The sequence below is a fragment of the Triticum aestivum genome, chromosome 2D (genome assembly GCF_018294505.1).
Source record: "Triticum aestivum cultivar Chinese Spring chromosome 2D, IWGSC CS RefSeq v2.1, whole genome shotgun sequence".
Lineage (NCBI taxonomy): Eukaryota > Viridiplantae > Streptophyta > Magnoliopsida > Poales > Poaceae > Triticum > Triticum aestivum.
The window spans coordinates 41,827,392-41,847,285 of NC_057799.1; the positions used below are offsets into that span (position 1 = coordinate 41,827,392).

The 19,894-nt window shown below is 46.5% G+C and overlaps 1 pseudogene; it reads left to right on the forward strand.

The window, feature by feature from the left end:
* Positions 1-244: 244 nt before the first annotated feature.
* Positions 245-14,585, forward strand: LOC123048614 (NADH-ubiquinone oxidoreductase chain 4-like; annotated as a pseudogene).
* The last annotated feature ends 5,309 nt before the right edge of the window (positions 14,586-19,894 follow it).

Below are 19,894 nucleotides of genomic sequence, written 5' to 3' on the forward strand. Positions count from 1 at the left end.
TATTTTTCCCTTCGACTTCGGCTATGACCAATGCCCCACCTAGCTGAATAGGCGTAACAAAGCTACCTGAAAAAGGCAAGGTGCACCTTAGATTGAAATTGACAAATTGCGTTTTGCCAGATGGATTCTTTAGAAAGATTCCCGGATAAAGTTCAGTATAATATTTAGTTAGAATCTAAATGAAGGCGCGTACGTGGCCGGGCAGGGGGCCCCACTACTTCTTCATTCAGGGGGGCTAGCCTCATGACTTCCCACTGGGCGAGGGGTGCACCTAACCCACCTACTCACTCATCAATTACGGTGTTCAGCTGACTTGCACAGAAAGACCCCTATTGTTTAGTAATTTGGCGCCCCATCTTTTGATTGACTGTTGTCAATTAATCTTTTCAATGTTCAATTCTACTCTATGTTAGAACATTTCTGGGAATGCTATTTCGATCTAAGTGGTCCTATTCTCTGTCCCGTGCTAGGAAGCATTACTCCTCTTTTTATTCCAAATTCTTCAATAAGACCAATACGATTGATTGGTCTGTGCGTTTCTCTTATTACTTTTTTGTATCCCCCTATTCCTCGGATACAATTCGATCCTTCTATGGCCAAATCTCAATTTGTGGAAAGCCTTCGATGGCTTTCTTATGAAAACATCCATTTGTATCTAGGTATAGACGGTCTTTCATTATTCTTCGTGATATTGACCACATTTCTGATCCCTATTTGCATTTCAGTGGGTTGGTCTAGTATGAGAAGTTTTGGGAAAGAGTATATTACATCATTTCTAATTCGTGAATTTCTAATGATTGCCGTGTCCTGCATGCTGGATCCTCTACTATTCTATGTTCTTTCCGAAAGCGTGCCAATCCCTATGTTGTGCAGAGCTGAGCATCTTCTATTAGCTGGGATCAAGCTTTTCCTCTACAGGGGCCCTGTGTAGTAAACCCCCTACGGGCGGTCCCCCATCGTCGTAAAGTAGTAAAGGTCCCCGCGAAGCTTTCGGGAAGAGGGGTAGTCTTGTGCGTAAGCATAGCATTTCTGGTCAAACCACCGAACCACACATCTTTTTTTGGTGGGAGGGTACTCCGAGTAGTGGGTACCTCGTAGGACCTCAACCCGCCTACTCAGGTCTTGTATGGATATGCAGGAAGGGGTGCTCCTAGGTGTGTGTAGGGGGTGTGTTTGTTCGCGAGAATGAATTCCTCGTCAAGTCAGGGGGGTGTGGACACACTTGCGCGAATTCGGGTAACGGCTACAAGGGATAAAAATAAAGGAAACTGTACCCGACCAGGGATGGACGTAAACTCGTAAGCTATCGAGGGTAGGGATAATCGTCCAGGTCTTATTTAAAAAAAAGCCACCCGCCACTGCAGGCTTGTTAGTTCCTCTGTCGTTGCCGTAGAGTTCTTGGCGAAGAGACCTTAGGATAAGTTGCTAAAACAAACGGAGGGGAGGATCGACCCATTCAGTAGAATTCTGAAGAAAGACTGTTGGCAGCAGCTGGAGACATTTCTTTGGCCCCCTTCCAAATAAATGCAGGCAGGGTAGAGCTCGGCAGAGGGTTCGAGAATAGGGTAGGATTTTTACGGTTTGGTCCCCTACCACTAGTCCGGCTAGGCTTCTTTCGGGCAGGAAGCATGCCTAAACGTCGGGCGGGCATCTCCCCTTACGCAAGCAACATTGTTCGCCACCACCCGAGAAGAAAAAGATTCGAGAGTCAAGGCGGAAAAGACAAGCATAGTGGTCTAATGACAAGGGCCGATGATGGAAGCTCGGGACGAAGCCGTATGATGTGGAAGTCTCACGTACGATTCCATGAGAAGGGAGTGGCTACCCACTGGAGCTTCGACCAACTACCACCGGTCAATTCCGCTTTGGAGCCACCCCTGACTCTACCATCATTATAGGGGTATGGGATTCGAGACAAAGAAAGATCAAGGCAGCATATCAATTTTTCCTATATACTTTACTTGGATCCGTTTTTATGCTATTAGCTATTCTGTTGATTCTTCTCCAAACAGGAACCACCGATTTACAAATTTTATTAACCACTGAATTTAGTGAGCGGCGCCAAATCCTTCTATGGATTGCTTTTTTCGCCTCTTTTGCCGTCAAAGTGCCTATGGTACCAGTTCATATTTGGTTACCCGAAGCCCATGTAGAGGCACCTACGGCTGGATCCGTCATCTTGGCTGGAATTCTTTTAAAATTGGGAACCTACAGGTTTTTAAGATTTTCAATACCCATGTTTCCCGAAGCGACACTTTGTTTCACTCCTTTCATTTATACTCTAAGCGCGATTGCTATAATATATACTTCCTTGACCACTTTAAGACAGATCGATCTTCAGAAGATCATTGCCTACTCCTGAGTAGCCCATATGAATTTGGTGACTATTGGTATGTTTAGTCGGGCGGCGGCCGTTAGGTCACCTATTTTTTTGAGTTATGGACACACAAGCAAGGCCAAAACATGTGTGCCGGGCGTGCGACCCATCAACCTACTAGCAATAGGGGAGAAAACTTAGCATGTCGCAACAAAAGCGTCGATTCGAGGCGTCAGCAAAACACCGCCGTCTGTTCCTAAAAGAAAACCCCTTAGCGCCCCGGGACAGTAGTGGGGGACGGCCCTACGTAGATAGCAGCAGCACAGGCTCTACGAAGTCCGAATTGAATCTTTCGGTTGGCTTTCCCGTGAATAAGAATTGTTGGGCGCGGCGAAGCGAGCGCTTCTAGCTGTTTCGCTTGCTTCTTTCTTATTGTGGCGGCTATTATGGCGTGGCTGGAATGAACAAAAAGTGAGATGATTCAAATTGATTGATAGATGGCCTAATCTGTTCTAATAGATCGAAAGGTTTTCTATCAATAATAAGGGTTGACCTCTTTCTATCGATTGATGATACAAGATATCTATCTATTCTGGATCCATCAGAAAGAAATCGATATGTATCTGATTTTTTCTACATCGTATGTAGAGCGCCCAAGCGTTTGGCCAGCTCAGTTCTATTATCCATCGGTCCAATGCACTGGCTCATCTCATGGAGGGAAAAAGCAAATGTAGTTAGTTGTCTTGTTGTTGTTCGCCGCCTCGACACATTCCCCGGCATCGTCCCACACAGAAAGAAAGAGCGTGGAGCCCCGGCCCGACCTGTAAGTCCGTTAACGTAAAGCGAGGAGTTGAGCCTAAACTGGCGAACCGAAGTCACTTTCGTAACCATACTTCCTACAGCTAACACGTGCCCAGTCCAGCGGGAACGCGAAGCGCAAATGAACGTGAGCTGCTATACCGAATCCCCCGCTGGCCATCGGGGACCTAGTGGTAAGGCCATGATCCGCAGGGGAAGGGATTAGTCATTCTTCTATTGGGGACAGGTGCATGAACGACAACTCCAAATGTCAGACATCCGCCGCCTATACCTACCGTTTAGGTGGCACCAGCGAGATCCAGCTAAGGTAAGGAACTTCATGTCGCGGCTGCTCCACTCCGCTGCGGTCTTTTGAACTCAACTTCGTTGCCTTCCCGCACGTGAAACGAATGTGCGCTGTGTCGTGGGTCAGTTTTGGGGCGGGAGGGGGGGCAGAGAGAGACCAGAAGAATGAATCATTTGGATCGATGAGCCATTTCGCGAATCAATAGAATGTCTCTCTATCCATATCTATTCTATCTTTATATGACGGGCCATAAAAAAGAAGTATTTTATGGATGCGGGATGATCGCGCCTAGTAGCCACATATCAACTGCGCTCAATATGCGGATTTGTTGGATCAGATCTTTCGCTTTGACGAATTTGGACCTAGCGAAAAGTACTGTAAGCCTTCGCGCAAACAAGCAAAGTAGAAGCAAGACGAGGAAGCGGAGTTGTTGTAGAAGCAGTAGCTTCCCCCGACAATATACAATACAACAGTAGCGACCATGAATAAAAAAGCCCCTTGTTTAACCAGTTCGCTGCTTTTCCCAGGCCGGAGAAGGGAAACTACTTATTGATTGATCGCCTTTCTTTGATATATGTTCAATTTAGTACAATACAAACTATAACTAGATCAAAGCGGAAGGGCCACTCACTATAAAAGCTATAACTAGAAAAGCCCTAGCCAATAGTTTAGTAGTCGGCCAAACCCCAATGCTCACGACATGTTCTTGATATTGATTGAGTTGGAGGGAGTCAGAGACTACCACAGAATCCTTCCATAGTCACCCCGGTGACCTTCGTCACCAAAGCGTCACGACAGTTTCCAAGACCCCTCATATAATCTCTAGTGGGGATCAGTCGGAGCACGTAGGAATGCCGACCAGTACATAAGCCGCTGGCGGAGAAAGCTCGGAGAGCTTCCCTTCATTCGCTTCATGGGAGTCGCACACAGCACATAGCTGGAAGTCAGAGGCCCGTACTACCTGCCTAACCCTTTGCTCCGAGGGACCATAGAACGGAAAGCGACTTCTAAACAACTCGGCAGAAGGGAAGGGGCCTATGTATTTGCATGACCCCTGCGGATTTGACCCTAGCTACACCCGGAGCCAATCCCCTAGCGGTCTTGCCACCACGCCGCAGAACAGAAGCTCGTGTGGAACCTTGGATTTCTGGCGTAATAGCGGTGGAAGGTATCAAAATATTACGGCCGCATAACATAGTATATACGCTAAGGTCGGCCAAAATATGGACACCCGAAGGGCCCGACACGCACAATCCTATCCTATCCGAGCCCGTCATTGCAGGCACTTTGGCAGCCGTCCGTAGCATCATAAGGAGCACCTCCCTTTCGAGGTACCCAAATGGAACGGTCTTTATTTGTGTTGTTGGTTGGTCTTTCTCAACGTGGTCTGTAGCACGAAAAACCATTCTTTACAAGATAGGGCCGTTCACATGAAAGAAAATACAAAATCCATTCTTCATGGTCGGGCGCATTTCTCCAAATCCTCCAGGATCACAAGTGGAACGCTAAGCAAGGGTGGGGAGGCTGGGAGCTCCACGTCGAACAGAAAGAAGCAAGCAGGGGGTGTTGCCGTAGCGTGCCGGAGAGCAAGCGTAGGCAACCAAACTAAATAAGGCTACAAAAGTAGCTAGCTAGCGTTTTTAAGCTGGCTGCCTTTTCTAGCGTGCGTACTCTTCTGTGGAGTCACACGGAACGAGCCTTGTCTTCCCTCCAACGACTAGCTCTCTTTTCTTGTTCCGGTCACCCTTCTCTTGCCGTGGAAGGACTTTTGCCTGTGGTGTGGTCCAACCCGTGGGCGGAGTCGCCCTCATCCCCCCATTGATCAGTGCTCCGTGCAGCTTCGCTGGGCTTTACCTGCGTGGGCGCGGGCTTCTATAAGAGAATGAAAAGCTCTCTTTATACAATAAAACGAGAACCGCGCGGAGCCCACCCTTTTTCGTTTTCTGCCGCCACTGGGTGGCCGCAGGGGAAACACTGCCCGGCCGCCTCTCAGGAAAGGCGGGGTGGGCCTACCTATCCCGAGGGAGCAGCTGAGATCGTGGTACCATATGCCGAGCCGAAGGGCAGAACTTCAGTGCGTGATCGAAGTATGTCACCTCGTCTCGTCCTCACAGCATCGAAGAGTACCTATGCACTATGTTCCGGTTCACTGATAAGGAAGATAGAGTTGGGGTGGGGGTCTACGATGTGATACTATAGTATGCCCCGGGGAGAAAGATGCGCAACTCAAAACGGAAGCAGGAAGCGTGTGTCAAAAATGTCGGAGGTTACCAGATCTCTGAGACTACCATCGATCCGACAGAGTGGAACGACCAGTAAAAGAAGTGGAGTTAGAAAGCCGTATGATAGGTGGTAACTATCTTGTATGGTTAGGGGGTAAGCGGCGTGCTCTGGGGGAATATTAGGCTCTGTCGAACATACAGGGAATTGGAGGTAGCATTTTACTTATGTTAAGTCATCGACTTGTTTCTTCAACCCTTTTTCTATGTGTTGGTGTTCTATATGACTGACATAAGACTCGACTTGTTATTTATTATGGAGGTTTACTGAGCACCATGCCGAATTTCTCTACCATTTTCTTCTTTTTCACTTTAGCCAATATGAGTTTACCCGCACTAGCAGCTTTATCGGGGAATTTCTAATCTTAGTAGGAGCTTTCCAAAGAAATAGCTTAGTAGCCACATTAGCTGCGCTTGGGATTATTTTAGGCGTGGCGTATTCCCTTTGGCTATACAATCGTGTGGTTTCTGGAAATTTAAAACCCGATTTCCTCTATAAATTCTCTGATCTAAATGGCAGAGAAGTTTCCATATTTCTACCGTTTCTTGTTGGAGGGGCGACCGTCTGTTGAACTACCAAAAAAAGGTAAACCAATGTAATCATGACTGACGGTGTCCTGGACTAGGGGGTACTCACCACGTCGTCTCCCGTCCAGCTGGATCGGGCCGAAGACTCCCATGGCGGTTCACTCATGGGCCACTTCGGGCAGCCCACGCCGTATACAAGGGAGATCCCACAAGACTTGGCGCCCAACACAAGGACTCTCCTAAACCCTAGGCCTCTGGTGTGTTATATAAACCGAGGCCAGGCTAGTTAATAGACAATCTCATATTCATTACTACTATCTCGTGGTAGATACATGTACTCTGTACTACACCCATATGAATACAATCAAAAGCAGAATGTAGGGTATTATCTCTTCGAGAGACCCCGAAGCTGGGTAAAATCCCGTGTCCATGTTACCATTGCTCCAAGACGCCTAGCTTAGGACCCCTACTACGAGATACGCCGGATATAGAACCGACATTGGTGCTTTCATTGAGAGGCTGCTAGGGGTTCGTCACGGTTTGATGGGAATCGAATTCAATGATCAGGTGATATCTTTTGAGTTAGATCTGTTCTATGTGAATTATCTTCTTTTTTCCAAATCATTGTCGCTCGCTCCATGCTACTTAGGTCACAGGCGGATCGGGATAACAAAATTTAGCTGCAGCCGGCCGTACCCTGCGCCTGGCAATACGCCGGACCGGAGCTTTGCTGCGGTTACGACTCACGTGCGCCATGAAGGTCACAAGGAGGCTGACACGCAGGGAGTAGTTTGTGCAAATCCAACAAAGGAAACCAAATCCGTCAAGGGGCACTCCAGTGTGGGAGTCCCGATCGGACACAGGCCGATCAAGCTACAAGTCACAGGGAGATTTGACCCTTCCTTTTCTTTATTGTTTAGCTAAAAAGGCCATGCACATCTCTAACCAGTGGTAGTATAGTTTGCTTTGCATGCATGAATTACTACTAGTCTCCTTATACTCCGTACATGTTTACCTCTGGTTGTTTATTCTATCAAAGTGTGCTAACTGTTCGGAATTTGGAGCCTATATTCCTGTCCACAGGTCGGCGAATATTGTGCCTTATGTACTTGAACTTCGTCACGACGCCAGCGCAAACGCCTGGTCACTGTCATTCGCCGAACTCTGACATGCGTCAACGTCCGCAGCCGCGCCGTCGTGCCATCAAACCAACCTCCGTGTTCAGGCTATATTTATCAAATTATTCGCTTCACATAAATTTTCTTTTCCAATTATTATTACTGGTTTGCACTCTTTTATGTGCACAGATTTGTGCTAGATCGAATCGAGAGTAATTTGGATGAAAGAGACTGTGTGCAGCGTTGGACGATGACAAGGACAATCCAATCTAATTATGGAGAAATCAGCGGCAGCCGACGTACATGCACGTAAGCCCAGGCGAAACGCATCTACGGCTCCGAACTCCAATGGCCGGCAAAGTTACACGGCGAGGATCCTTGCTGCCCTCATCACGGCGCCTCACCCCGTACAGTTTGTTGGATCAAAGACCAAAGTGGCACCCACGTGCACCTGGGCGCTATGCTACTAGTCTGTTAGTCTGCACGTCTTTCACCTCACAGAGTTATATGCCGTGCTATCCAAAACAGGAACATCAGGTTCTATTTTTCTAGTTACCTATATGTACATTAGTTTTTACATAGAAAATTTTCTGCCGGTCCGCATAATTTTTCTGTGTAGATTTCCAACAACCGACTTATATTTCGGTCAGCCGCCCTGCGACCGACATGGCGGTCTCGACGGTTCCGATTTAGCCGGTTTCATCTCCAGTCTGGCCGGCACCGCATCCACAGCTCGGCCTATCAGGCGAATTCGCACTGCATAGCCTGGTCACCGCGCCTCGGCGCCTAGGCCCTTTTTCCCCTTAATTATTTACTTCACTTAAATTAACTAAGTAGAAGAGTTTTTTTAATTATTATCACTACTATTATTAGTGGCTTGCACTACTTTATGTGTGCAGGTAATCAGCTTCGACTGCGCCACAACATGCATGTGAGAGCGGCGATAGTTCGACTCGGCCGTGGAGATGACACATTACCGTACACAACATGCATGTGAGACCGACGATAGTTCGGCTCAGCTCAGTCACATTAGCACCACTAGTTGTTGCACGTCCATCAAGATCAGATTAATGCAACAAGCTATCCTACGCGGCCGACAGCCGCCAAGAGAGCTCTACCTCATCTAGTGTCCGGCACACGGGCCATATCTCTTTTATTATTCACTTTGCTTAAATTATTAATTATGCAGAGATTTTTTTTATTATCATTATTATTATCTCCGGATTGCACTATTTTTTGTGCATAGGTAAATGATTTCTGTCGGGCAGCGCTATTACCTGGTGCACCAATGTGCTGAAGTCGGGGTTCTGTCGTCACCTTGCCGACCTACCGCATCACCTCGGCTGGACCGGGGGCTTCATCATCACTTCATTAACACACGCTGGGGGCTTCGGCGTCACACTGCCGGCCTGCTCCATCACCGCGGTCGGACTGGGGTTTTCACCTCGCCCATCGACTATGCTGCGTCACCACTTCATGAAGCCGAGCCCTTTACTCGGACATCTCGGGACCGGCTTGGGGGCTAGGACCTCGTCCCGCCGCAATCTCGGCCTGCATCATCAACATCGAGCACATTAACCAGCTAAGTCGCTTTCATGCTCAAAAACATTCAGTTTTAAATTTGTTCGGTTCGACCAAGCATTATACTTTTTTGGCAAAAAGTTGTTTGTGAAAAACTTCCTTCTCAAAACTTTGTTTGTGACACACAAATTCAAATACCACGGTTACTTGGGGGCTTCCTTTATGAAGCCCTTCCTCTTGCATATGATTATACTTGTATGGCTTCGTTCCTTGTTCGTGTATTATGCCACAATATGCACCATGTTGACTTAAGTGTTCTGCAAGCTGGGTTGCCTTGCTCCTGTGTTTACCCCTACGTTCCCGATTGTTCGGCTAGGGAGTAAAGGGAGCACCTCTGCGATTGTCACAATCGGGTCATCGGAGCTCGGACCTCAAACTGGGTGAAGCCGAAAGCTAGCACTCTTATAGTTTTCAATCATGTTCGGCACACAACGGAACTCATGAGTACAAAAAATCTATTGCACAAGTCTCGTAGTAACAATGAGCAACCGAAGAAAGGTATCGGTGGGGGTACTAATTTTTTCGAAGATGCTTCTTACACTTCGTCAGTAATATCGCATAAGTTCCCTGAGCGCACTTTGTCTGTTACAGCCTTATGGCTTGATTGCCGGGTTATCGGAAACACCGTCAACAGGAGGAGTACATAACACTTTTCGGCCCTTGACCGAAGAGGGAGAAGCCGACGGTCGGTTAAGACGCATTCAAAGTACGGGTGAACACATATATGATATACGTACTTCGGTACATACAATCATTATACATAAAATTCTTTTACGCAAGTCACTCGGTGGCTCTTAAATTAGTATGAGCCATTTTATAATAAGTGTTTTCGTCTTGGTCGTTGCAAAATCTTTTTCTATCACTCCTTTTTTCGACGCGAGTGTGTGGTCAATAGCCGGGGAGCCTAGTTTCTCTCTCAGAGCCGTTCGAGTTTAGTTCGCTAAACTGGCCTAACGAGCAGTACTCCGCCTTCGGGACAGGAGGTTACAGCCGTGGGCTGACCCGCTTGAGGTCTTTAGATCGGATGTGTCATATTAATGCAAGACAGAAGCACAAATTTTTTGAGACCAATTTTCGGATTGGCACTGAACACTTGATCTAGTTCGGACGTCAAGTTTTTACTGAAGTTTTTGGTTTTCCAAGCCTATGGCACTTTTAAATTATTTGTGTGTTTCCAGCATAAGTCTCGAATTGTGTCTTCGGTCAATAGTTGGGTTGCCCGGCTCCTATGCTTGCCTCCTACGTTCCACTTTGTTCGGCTAGGTGTGCAAAGGGAGAACCACTGCAATTATGCTTTCAGCTTACATGGTTAAGGGCCTCAGTGGAGAAAGCCGAAAACTGACTGTCACAATAAGCGTAAACTGGTCAGCGATCCGATGACTGTGTTAAACTATAAGATCGATGGAGGTCAGCCTGTGTTAAGCGATGGGCCGTTCATAATATTGGCCGAAGTGTTAACGGCTGGACATTGGCTGTCGCCTAACATGAACCGTAGGCTAATATTTGGCCTCCCAACTTTAAGCTCCGATGACTAAGTGAAAGTTATAAAGCTCACATATCTGATTGCCTCGTTCCCGCTAACACAACCGCCTTCGGGCACTGAGACGTCGGCTAAGGATTGTTTGTTATTGCGGAAACACCCTGCGTAGCATCTACAAGGGGATGGAAGCCGACGATGGGCCACTTTCAACTGATAAACGGTCACAACGGAGTCAAAATAAATATATCATCGGCATTTGTATTTAATATACAAGGGCTGCCTTCCGTAATCATCGTTATAAAGCCATACATATGCATCAATTTGACTTAAGATTTTGGCCAAGCTGGGTTGCTTGGCTCCTGCGCTTACCCCTACGTTCCCGATTGTTTGGCTAGGTGGTAAAGGGAGCACCTCTGTGATTGTTACTACCGGGTCATCCGGGTTAGTACCTCAGACTGGGTGAAGCCGAAAGCTAGCCATCTTAATGGATATAATTGGTCGGTAACGACGGAGGTGAAAATTTGGGTTCCCTAAAGTCCACATAGTTCGGGAACTTTCCCCAAAATAAATCCTCAATATTTTGCTCCCACATTGACCGGAGCTGAGGTTTCATGATCATGCTTAGCATGACAACCCAAAGAAAGGAACCGATAGCGGGACTATTTTCTTTGGAAGACATTTCTTATGTTAAACATCAATATAACATATCTCTCTGCGTACCTTTGTTTATAAAACTGTATGGCCGGATTGCCTTGTTTGTCGTAAATCTTTGTCATCATAAAGGCTTTATACAGTAGGACAAACACTCCCCGGCTACTGGCCGAGGAGGTTGAAGCCGATGGTCGGTCAACAAAGTTTTGTACAATGCAGATCCGAGCATTATTGATGTAAAGTACTTGGATACATAGAATCATTACACATAATTTGTGATTTTACTCCGGATATCGATCCTTAATTTGGCCGCTCGTACCCACATTAAGGCTCGGGGGCTACTGGGCTTCGGGCTTATCATTTACTAATATTAAAGGGGCACATCGATCCCCTGATCTGGTGCTGCCACCCGACCAGTGTCTTGGGGGCTACTGCATTGCCTATCCAATGCAGAAAATTCAAAGTGCTTAGTGTTCAGCTTGACCGAACTATGGGCAAACGCGTCTTCGGACAACAATAGGTACCATCTGGACCTATCCGGCATCAAGCTAATATATTGCGGCCACTTCTCAAGACCCTCTCTCAAGGGCCCGTTCATCGATCACTATTTCCTCTAATATATTACACCGCGTTTCTATTCCTAAGTATGCTGCTGAACTGGGAGTTGATCCTCAGGCTGATTTTATGAATGGACCTGGGTCTCAGGGGGTACTGGGGTCAGCGGTTTGATTTTTTCCTTCAGGTGCATCCTGGATATTAGGCCAACGCGCACCTTGAGAGCTACTCGCTATACATCTCACCAGAGATTACATTGCACAATTCGGAATTAAATTCATAAAAATCAGCCCATGGCCGAGGTGGTGCACCACCTCGGATACAGTCCGGCGTTGGTGCTCGACTACAAAAGACACCCCGAAAGCAGTCCGGCATAAAGCTCGGTTGCAAGTGGCTGGCTCCATACAGGGCATGTTCAGCATTAAGCTCGTTTGAACCTTTTTTAACTTTTTCAAGACCGAGGTAATCTATGACACCTTGGATATAGTCTGGCGTTGGAGCTCGGATACATTCCGGCGTTGGAGCTCAGAAGCGGTCAGGCGTTGGTGCTCGGCTGCAAAAGATACCTCGAATGCAGTCCGGCGTTGGAGCTCGGACGCGAGAGGACACCACCGCATGGGAAACACTTCAAACCCGAGGTGGGCGTAGAAATAACAAGGCATTGATAAAGGCCGATAACTTAAAGGGTCTCCTCGGATACCCGATGTATAAACTCTTCAGATCCACTTCAAAAATCCTCAAGATCGAAGATGGGAAGATTTGTTGAACCAGTTTTCAAGACCGACGACCGAAGATGAAGAGCAGTTCGGAAGAATCAAGGAGCATCCCCAACCTGAAGACCAGTTCAGGGGTCTACTGACGGTGTCCTGGACTAGGGGGTACTCACCACGTCGTCTCCCGTCCAGCTGGATCGGGCCGAGGACCCCCATGGCGGTTCACTCATGGGCCACTTCGGGCAGCCCACGCCGCATACAAGGGAGATCCCACAAGACTTGGCGCCCAAGATGAGGACTCTCGTAAACCCTAGGCCTCTGGTGTGTTATATAAACCGAGGCCAGGCTAGTCAATAGACAATCTCATATTCATCACTACTATCTCGTGGTAGATACATGTACTCTGTACTACACCCATATGAATACAATCAAAAGCAGCATGTAGGGTATTGTCTCTTCAAGAGAGCCCGAAGCTGGGTAAAATCCCGTGTCCATGTTACCATCGCTCCAAGACGCCTAGCTTAGGACCCCTACTACGAGATACGCCGGATATAGAACCGACAATGACATTGTAGGTGCTTGCGATGGGACAGATGCGACTTCCTTCATAAGTAATGGGTGGCATAGCCCGTAGCGGAAGTCCCCTTTTTTATCCATTTCTTTATTACCCCATAGGGGCCCACCCTGATGGGACCGAGAGAAAGAAAGGACGGCGGGGGACGACCATGCATGGCACTTCTCGACCGTGTCTTCGAGGGATAGTTGAATGAGCGACTCATGAATGCTGTCGGGTCGAACGAGCCAATAACTCGAACGTGTGCGGTCAGTTTTTTGAACAAGAATCACAGCGTTACCTTACCTTCACCATGATACAGACTCCAAGTTCTTATGGCAGAGCACGAGGAGTTTCCTTCAATATGATGATGAGAATGGAAACCAGAAGCATGACTGGGTCTTCGTAGTCCGAGATCATACTTATATATTAGTCACAGTAATGTAAGCATGAGACTTTTTGGTAGTACCGGTGAACCAGATGGACGCGGCAAGGGAATCTGGGATGGAGGACTCGTAATATCTCTATAGATCTGGCAAAAGCGAAAGACCCCTAACATCAAGGGCTGACCATTGAGCTCACTCAGGCCCCGCTGGGCGGGCCAGAGTGGGTGCGAGCTAGAATTGCCATAGCTTATGGTTAGAGCAATAGGAAAGGGCCCAGCAGAGAGAACAGTCAGGATAACAAGCGCGGAGCCCACTTGGCAGGCGGCAGGAGCAGCGGGCAAGTGCTTGCTTGGTAGGCCAACAGCCCTGTGAACCGGGCGGGGCACTCTACGAAAGGGGGGCACGCTGAGCAAGTACACAAAATTGGCCCTGCGGAGCTTTCAAAAAGAAAAGCAAGGACCACTACGGGAGGTCGAACCACGGACCGGAGGTAGTATAACGTGATCCGCACCGGTAAATATTGGATCAAACAATAGGGGACCGTAGCACTGACCTTTTTTTCAAGACAATAGGTACTGTTCCCTACCGAGACAAGGGACGCTCTCAACGGATCCTCCATGCGCTGGGCATACCATAGTTCTTCCGTGCGTCTTTATCGTGGCGGAAACAGAACAACAAGTATAGACCCGGCCGACTTGCCCAGGGCTCGAGGGCGAGCCATACGAGAGTGAGTCGAATTCTGTTTACGTTCTCGGTTTGGGTTCGGGCCCCTCTCGATCTTTTGCGTATAAGGGAAGGGGGAAGGAGTCTAAATCTATGGACATTAATGAACCACCATTGATGGACGTTGCACATGACACGAGAAATTTGACTTGACGGTCCGGTGCTAATAGAAGTCGCTTACTCTCCGTCTAGCGAAGGTGCCAGATCCTTAAAGTAAAGTATCTATCAGCCTAGTGTACCAACCACGTGGTACGACGGGCACTCAAAGACCTGGCGAATGAGGGCCCACCCCACCCAAGAGCACTAATGTCATATGGGAACTCTCGGCTGGAAACAATCCTCATGGTTTTTATATCCGGTTAGAATAATAAGAAAGAATCAAAGTCCTGGTTGGTTGGTGAGCCTAGTGATAGGAGACTATCTAGCTTGGTTCGGAGAGCACTTGTTGGGTTTCAGATTCGTTTTTTGCTAAATGTTACGGCCTAAATGCTGAACTATTGACCCTACTTGTTCGGATGGGTGTTCACCCCAAAGTGTTCCCGGACTGCATGCATACATCCGTAAGTAACTTAGTGCAACATGGCAAATTTCATTGAGATGAATCAACAAAGAAAAGAAATCTTCTCCGGGTGATCAAGTTCCTTTTTCGGTCTGGGCCACGTCTTTGCTTTCTTCAGAGGCCCATTTTCCTGGGCATCAGTGAGTGGAATACTTAACAGTGGTTACATTCTTATGTAGATTCCATTGCTCGAATGGGACTTGTTTGTTGGCACCGGCCTCGATAAGAAGCAAGGGAGTGGTGCCGAAGCGAACGGAGCTGCAGAGCCGTTTGTTTACCAATCCGCCAACTTAATCTAGGAAAAGTGTAAGAGACCGTGCATCTTCATGTAAATAAAGGTAAATAATCTCATAAACAATCAAGAAACCAGGAATTTTTTATTCCATTTCTTAGCCAGGGCAAGCCCTATCGACCTACGACCGGAGAAGATGTTGTGTTGTTCGTATCACTTGATAGAGATAGAGAAGCTAGAACAGGAACTGCCTAGGAGGGTTCAAAGAATGAGGTCTTCACCTTTGAGCTGGATCCCATCTCATTCTAGCACATACTACGAGCGATTGACTTAAAGAATACAACAAATGGTTGTGGGGTTACCTTTGTACCCTGTGACTACAACCATAAGGTCCGAATCAAGCGAAACGGCTGAGGCGCAAGCCCTTTTCTCGCCACTACTCTGTGTACCCAAAGTCAGCAACCTTTTTGGCACGCTGGCTAGCAAGTTCATTGCTTCAATGACATGAATTCAATCAAGCGGACAAATCCCATCCTGGAAAATATCGGCAATCAGCTGGAAACTCAATAGTCTTACACGGAAAGCACTCAACCGGCCTTCCTCTTCTGAATTATATGAATGACAGAAATAAGTCCTCACTTGTATTAACTTCATGAGTGAAGAGATAGACAAGGTGGTGAAAAGCATGAAACCTAATACTGCTCCAGGTCCAGATGGCTTCTCTGTTAGCTTTTTAGAGCTTTTTGGCCCCAGTTGAGAGATATACTAATATAAATGCTTCAGGAGCTATATCATGGCAGGTTGAACTTGTCCAAACTAAACTATGGTGTCATTTCTCTACTGCCAAAGATTAAGGATGCTAATAGTATCCTACAGTATAGACCCATATGTGTTCTAAATGTTATGTTTAAAGCTATTACCAAAGCTCTGACACTTAGATTTACTCCTCTGGCTCGACAAGTAATCAATTCTCTTCAGACTGGATTTATTCCAGGGAGGTACATTTTGGATGGATGTGTAATTCTTCATGAATTTTTGCATGAGTTGAAAACATCTCACTCTGAAGGAATTTTGCTTCAGTTGGACTTTGAAAAAGCTTATGATAGAGTTCAGTGGCCTTTCTTAGCAGAGCTAATGCATAGGAAAAACTTCCCTGACAGGTGGATAGATTGGATTAGACAAGCAGTGGAAAGAGGCAAAGTGTGTGTGAATATGAATGGAGATTGGCGAGAATATTTCTCTACTTTCAGAGGTTTGAGGCAAGGAGATCCTCTTTCTCCTTTGCTTTTTCACCTAGTAGGTGATGCACTATCTGCAATTCTGGATAGAGCTAAGGAAGCAGGTGTGATTAGAGGTTTGGTACCACATCTAATACCAGGGGGGATTAGTCATTTGCAATATGCTTCTGATACTTTGCTTTTTTTGCATAATGACATGGAGTCTATTACCGGATTCTAATTCCTTCTCTACTGTTTAGAGGAAATGTCTGGCATGAAAGTCAATTACTTGAAGAGTGATATTTTCACAGTAGGGTTGAGTGTAGAGGAGGAGCAAAGGGTAGCTGATATAACTGTGAGATAGGCAAATTTCCAATAAAATATAATATCTGGGATTACCAATCAGCAAAGACAAGATCTCTTCTAATGATTTTTTTCATTAAAAGGTAGAAAAGAAGTTGGGCTCTTGGCAATGCAAACATTTCTCTTATGGAGGAAGAGATATATTGATCAATGCATGTTTATCAAATGTCCCTATGTACCTTCTGGGTTGCTACAGTTTGCCTGTCAAAATACAGAAAAAAAAGTTGATACAATAAGAAATCACTTCTACTGGGAGTAAGAAGAAGAAATTTCACATGGTCAGATGGGAACACCTATGCACCCCTAAAGATTATGGTGGTGTGGGCTTCACTGATATGAGAGTCAGAAACATTTGTTTACTGTCAAAGTTGCTGGAGGAGGTCAATTAACTACTGGAGCTTACACTTCAGATACTACTTATTAAAGGGCACACATTTCAAGACACCTTCAAGCTACTGAAATTGGAAAGCAATGATGTTATACTGGGTTATGATTGGCTATATCATCACAGTCCAATCAATTTAGATTGGAAGGCCAGAACAATGAGTATTTGTCACAATGGGCAAGAAACCATTATTCTTTCTGACAGCAGCAATACTACTTCTCCAACATTGTTAGACCCTAATAAGTTTCAGAAGGAAATTTATGAAGGAGCTATGGGCTACTATCTTTATCCCTTGTCTTGTGACTCTGCTAATACCGATGATGAAAATACTTTGGAGGAACTTAACTTGGTATAGTGAGCCTAGCAGGCGACGGGAGTCCAGTACGATTGCTTGCATTTCTCTGGAATTGAGCAAGCCCTTGGGAAAGGTAGACGTGAAGGTACCATGATTTCTCACTTTATAAAAGTGTTAGAGCTCGGCTGACACAGTGATCGAAAGTTGCGCAACCAAAACAACTTGAAACCACCCATGCACCTTTTGCTTTTCCTGATATCGTCCCTTCGGGTAGTTGGATATGAGCACATTCAAATTGGAATTCTTCTGCTCCCAGATCCAATAGAAGTTTTTAGGTAAGAGGTACCATGAGCAGATTTCTTTGTTCGATACCCAGTTTTTGATCTCGCAAGCAAGGAAATCGAAGAGTAGCTCAGTATTATTACGTCTCCCTCTGATAATGAGTGGTAGTGAGCTCTGCCCTAGAGAATGAAGACTCCAAGTAGCATCTCAGTCTCGATATTTGCCTTTTCGGGAGACGACTTGTGATAAGCAAGTCAGCCATGTCCTAAAGAAGTAGTGGGAGTGCATGGTTATAAAGGAAGGCACAAGTGTATTACAGAGCGAAGAAGCTTTAGAGAAAGTTCTACCTCGCGGGTGAAACCATAGATTGGAAGGTGTAGGTCACTCAGCCGTGTAAACAAAGCGAAATCATAGAGCATAGCTCATTTGTAATGCCCCTGTTCGAACTGACCACAGGATTTAGGTCGTCCCGACCAGTAACAAAGGAGAAATTCCCCTGCTTGTTAGGAGTTCCTTTAGTTTGCAGTTGAGTGCAGCCGGATGGTTCTCTCTGTGTATTCCTGAAAAAGTGATTGGAGGTTCGTTGCTCACCTTAAGTCATTATCAACCGAAACTCATAGAGAAAGGGATCCGCAAAACCCCTCGCCATTACCGTATGAGTAGATTTTAAAGCCTGCAAGTTCAGTTGTTGGCTGCTCTTAGAGATTGAGTGCCAACATGAGACCTATTTGTTAGCTTTGAACCGAGAAGGTCCCTCAACCATAGAATGATACGAACCAGTGGCTTCCCTACCGAAACCGAAGAAATCCTCTGGCCGGGTTCCTTATCTTTACTTAATACGGAACCAAGACCTTGACTTCTTCTTATCAGACTGAAGAGGGGAACCTCATGACCCATGACAAAAGCACTATTATCTTCTTATAAGGGAAGTGAGGTGATTGTAAGCAAAAGGAGGAGGAATAGTTTCTCATGCCGAGATAAAAAACTCAAGCGCCATCCGTTTCCTATTTGATTTCAGAACAGCAGAATATCATCACCCATGGTTCACTTGAGCAAGAATAGAGTTCGGTCTCCTTATCAATTCAAGTTGGTAAAGAAGTGGACTTCGGAGCTTTCGCTACAACCCCTCCGAGGCGGGCAACTGTCTCATTTGACACTAGCACATAAATAAAGAAATGTAGGAAGGGCTCCCTCCCTCTAATGAAATGGGCTTCTTTACATTATGCAATACGTTCACCAGTCTCGGATCTTTAGAAAAAGGAACCAATCCTATTTCGGCACTCTTTAGAGGCTACCGCTCGTTTACCGCAGATCTCTATTCCACAGCTGGCTAATAAAATCGCCTTGGCAATGTGTGTCAAGTCCTTTCAGTCAGAGTTCAACTCTTCAGCGAAAGTGGAAAATCTACGGTCTTCCATCCGCGGAGGTAGCCATGGACTCCATAGTATATGTTGGTAGCTAGCGTATAGGCTTGATGTGAGGGGGGGGGTTGTTACCTATTCTATTCCCTTGCTTGGATAAAAACACCCATCTTTCCGTACGAAAGACACACAACTAGAGCAACTTGATATTACGTATGTAGACATGGCCTCCCTCAATAATAGCTGGCTCACCCGATTGACGATTTTCAAAGATCTACGCCAAGCGCCTCGAAGCGGGTGTGACGCCCCCGATTTGACCGTACACTAATCATGCACGCAAATGTGTACGATCAAGATCAGGGACTCACGGGAAGATATCACAACACAACTCTAAAACATAAATAAGTCATACAAGCATCATAATACAAGCCAGGGGCCTCGAGAGCTGGAATACAAGTGCTCGATCATAGACGAGTCAGCGGAAGCAACAATATCTGAGTACAGACATAAGTTAAACAAGTTTGCCTTAAGAAGGCTAGCACAAACCGGGATACAGATCGAACGAGGCGCAGGCCTCCTGCCTGGGATCCTCCTAACTACTCCTGGTCGTCGTCAGCGGCCTGCACGTAGTAGTAGGCGCCTCTAGTGTCGTAGGAGTCGTCGTCGACGGTGGCGTCTGGCTCCTGGGCTCCAGCATCTGGTTGCGACAACCAGATAGAAAGGAAAAGGGGAAAAGAGGGAGAGAAGCAACCGTGAGTTCTCATCCAAAGTACTCGCAAGCAAGGAGCTACACTACATATGCATGGGTATATGTGTAAAGGGGCATATCAGTGGACTAAACTGCAGAATGCCAGAATAAAAGGGGGATAGCTAGTCCTGTCGAAGACTACGCTTCTGGCCATCTCCATCTTGCAGCATGTGATGAGAGTAGATTGAAGTCCTCCAAGTAGCATCGCATAGCATAATCCTACCCGGCGATCCCCTCCTCGTTGCCCTGTTAGAGAGTGATCACCGGGTTGTATCTGGCACTTGGAAGGGTGTATTTTATTCAGTATCCGGTTCTAGTTGTCATAAGGTCAAGGTACAACTCCGGGTCGTCCTTTTACCGAGGGACACGGCTATTCGAATAGATAAACTTCCCTGCAGGAGTGCACCACATAACCCAACACGCTCGATCCCATTTGGCCGGACACACTTTTCTGGGTCATGCC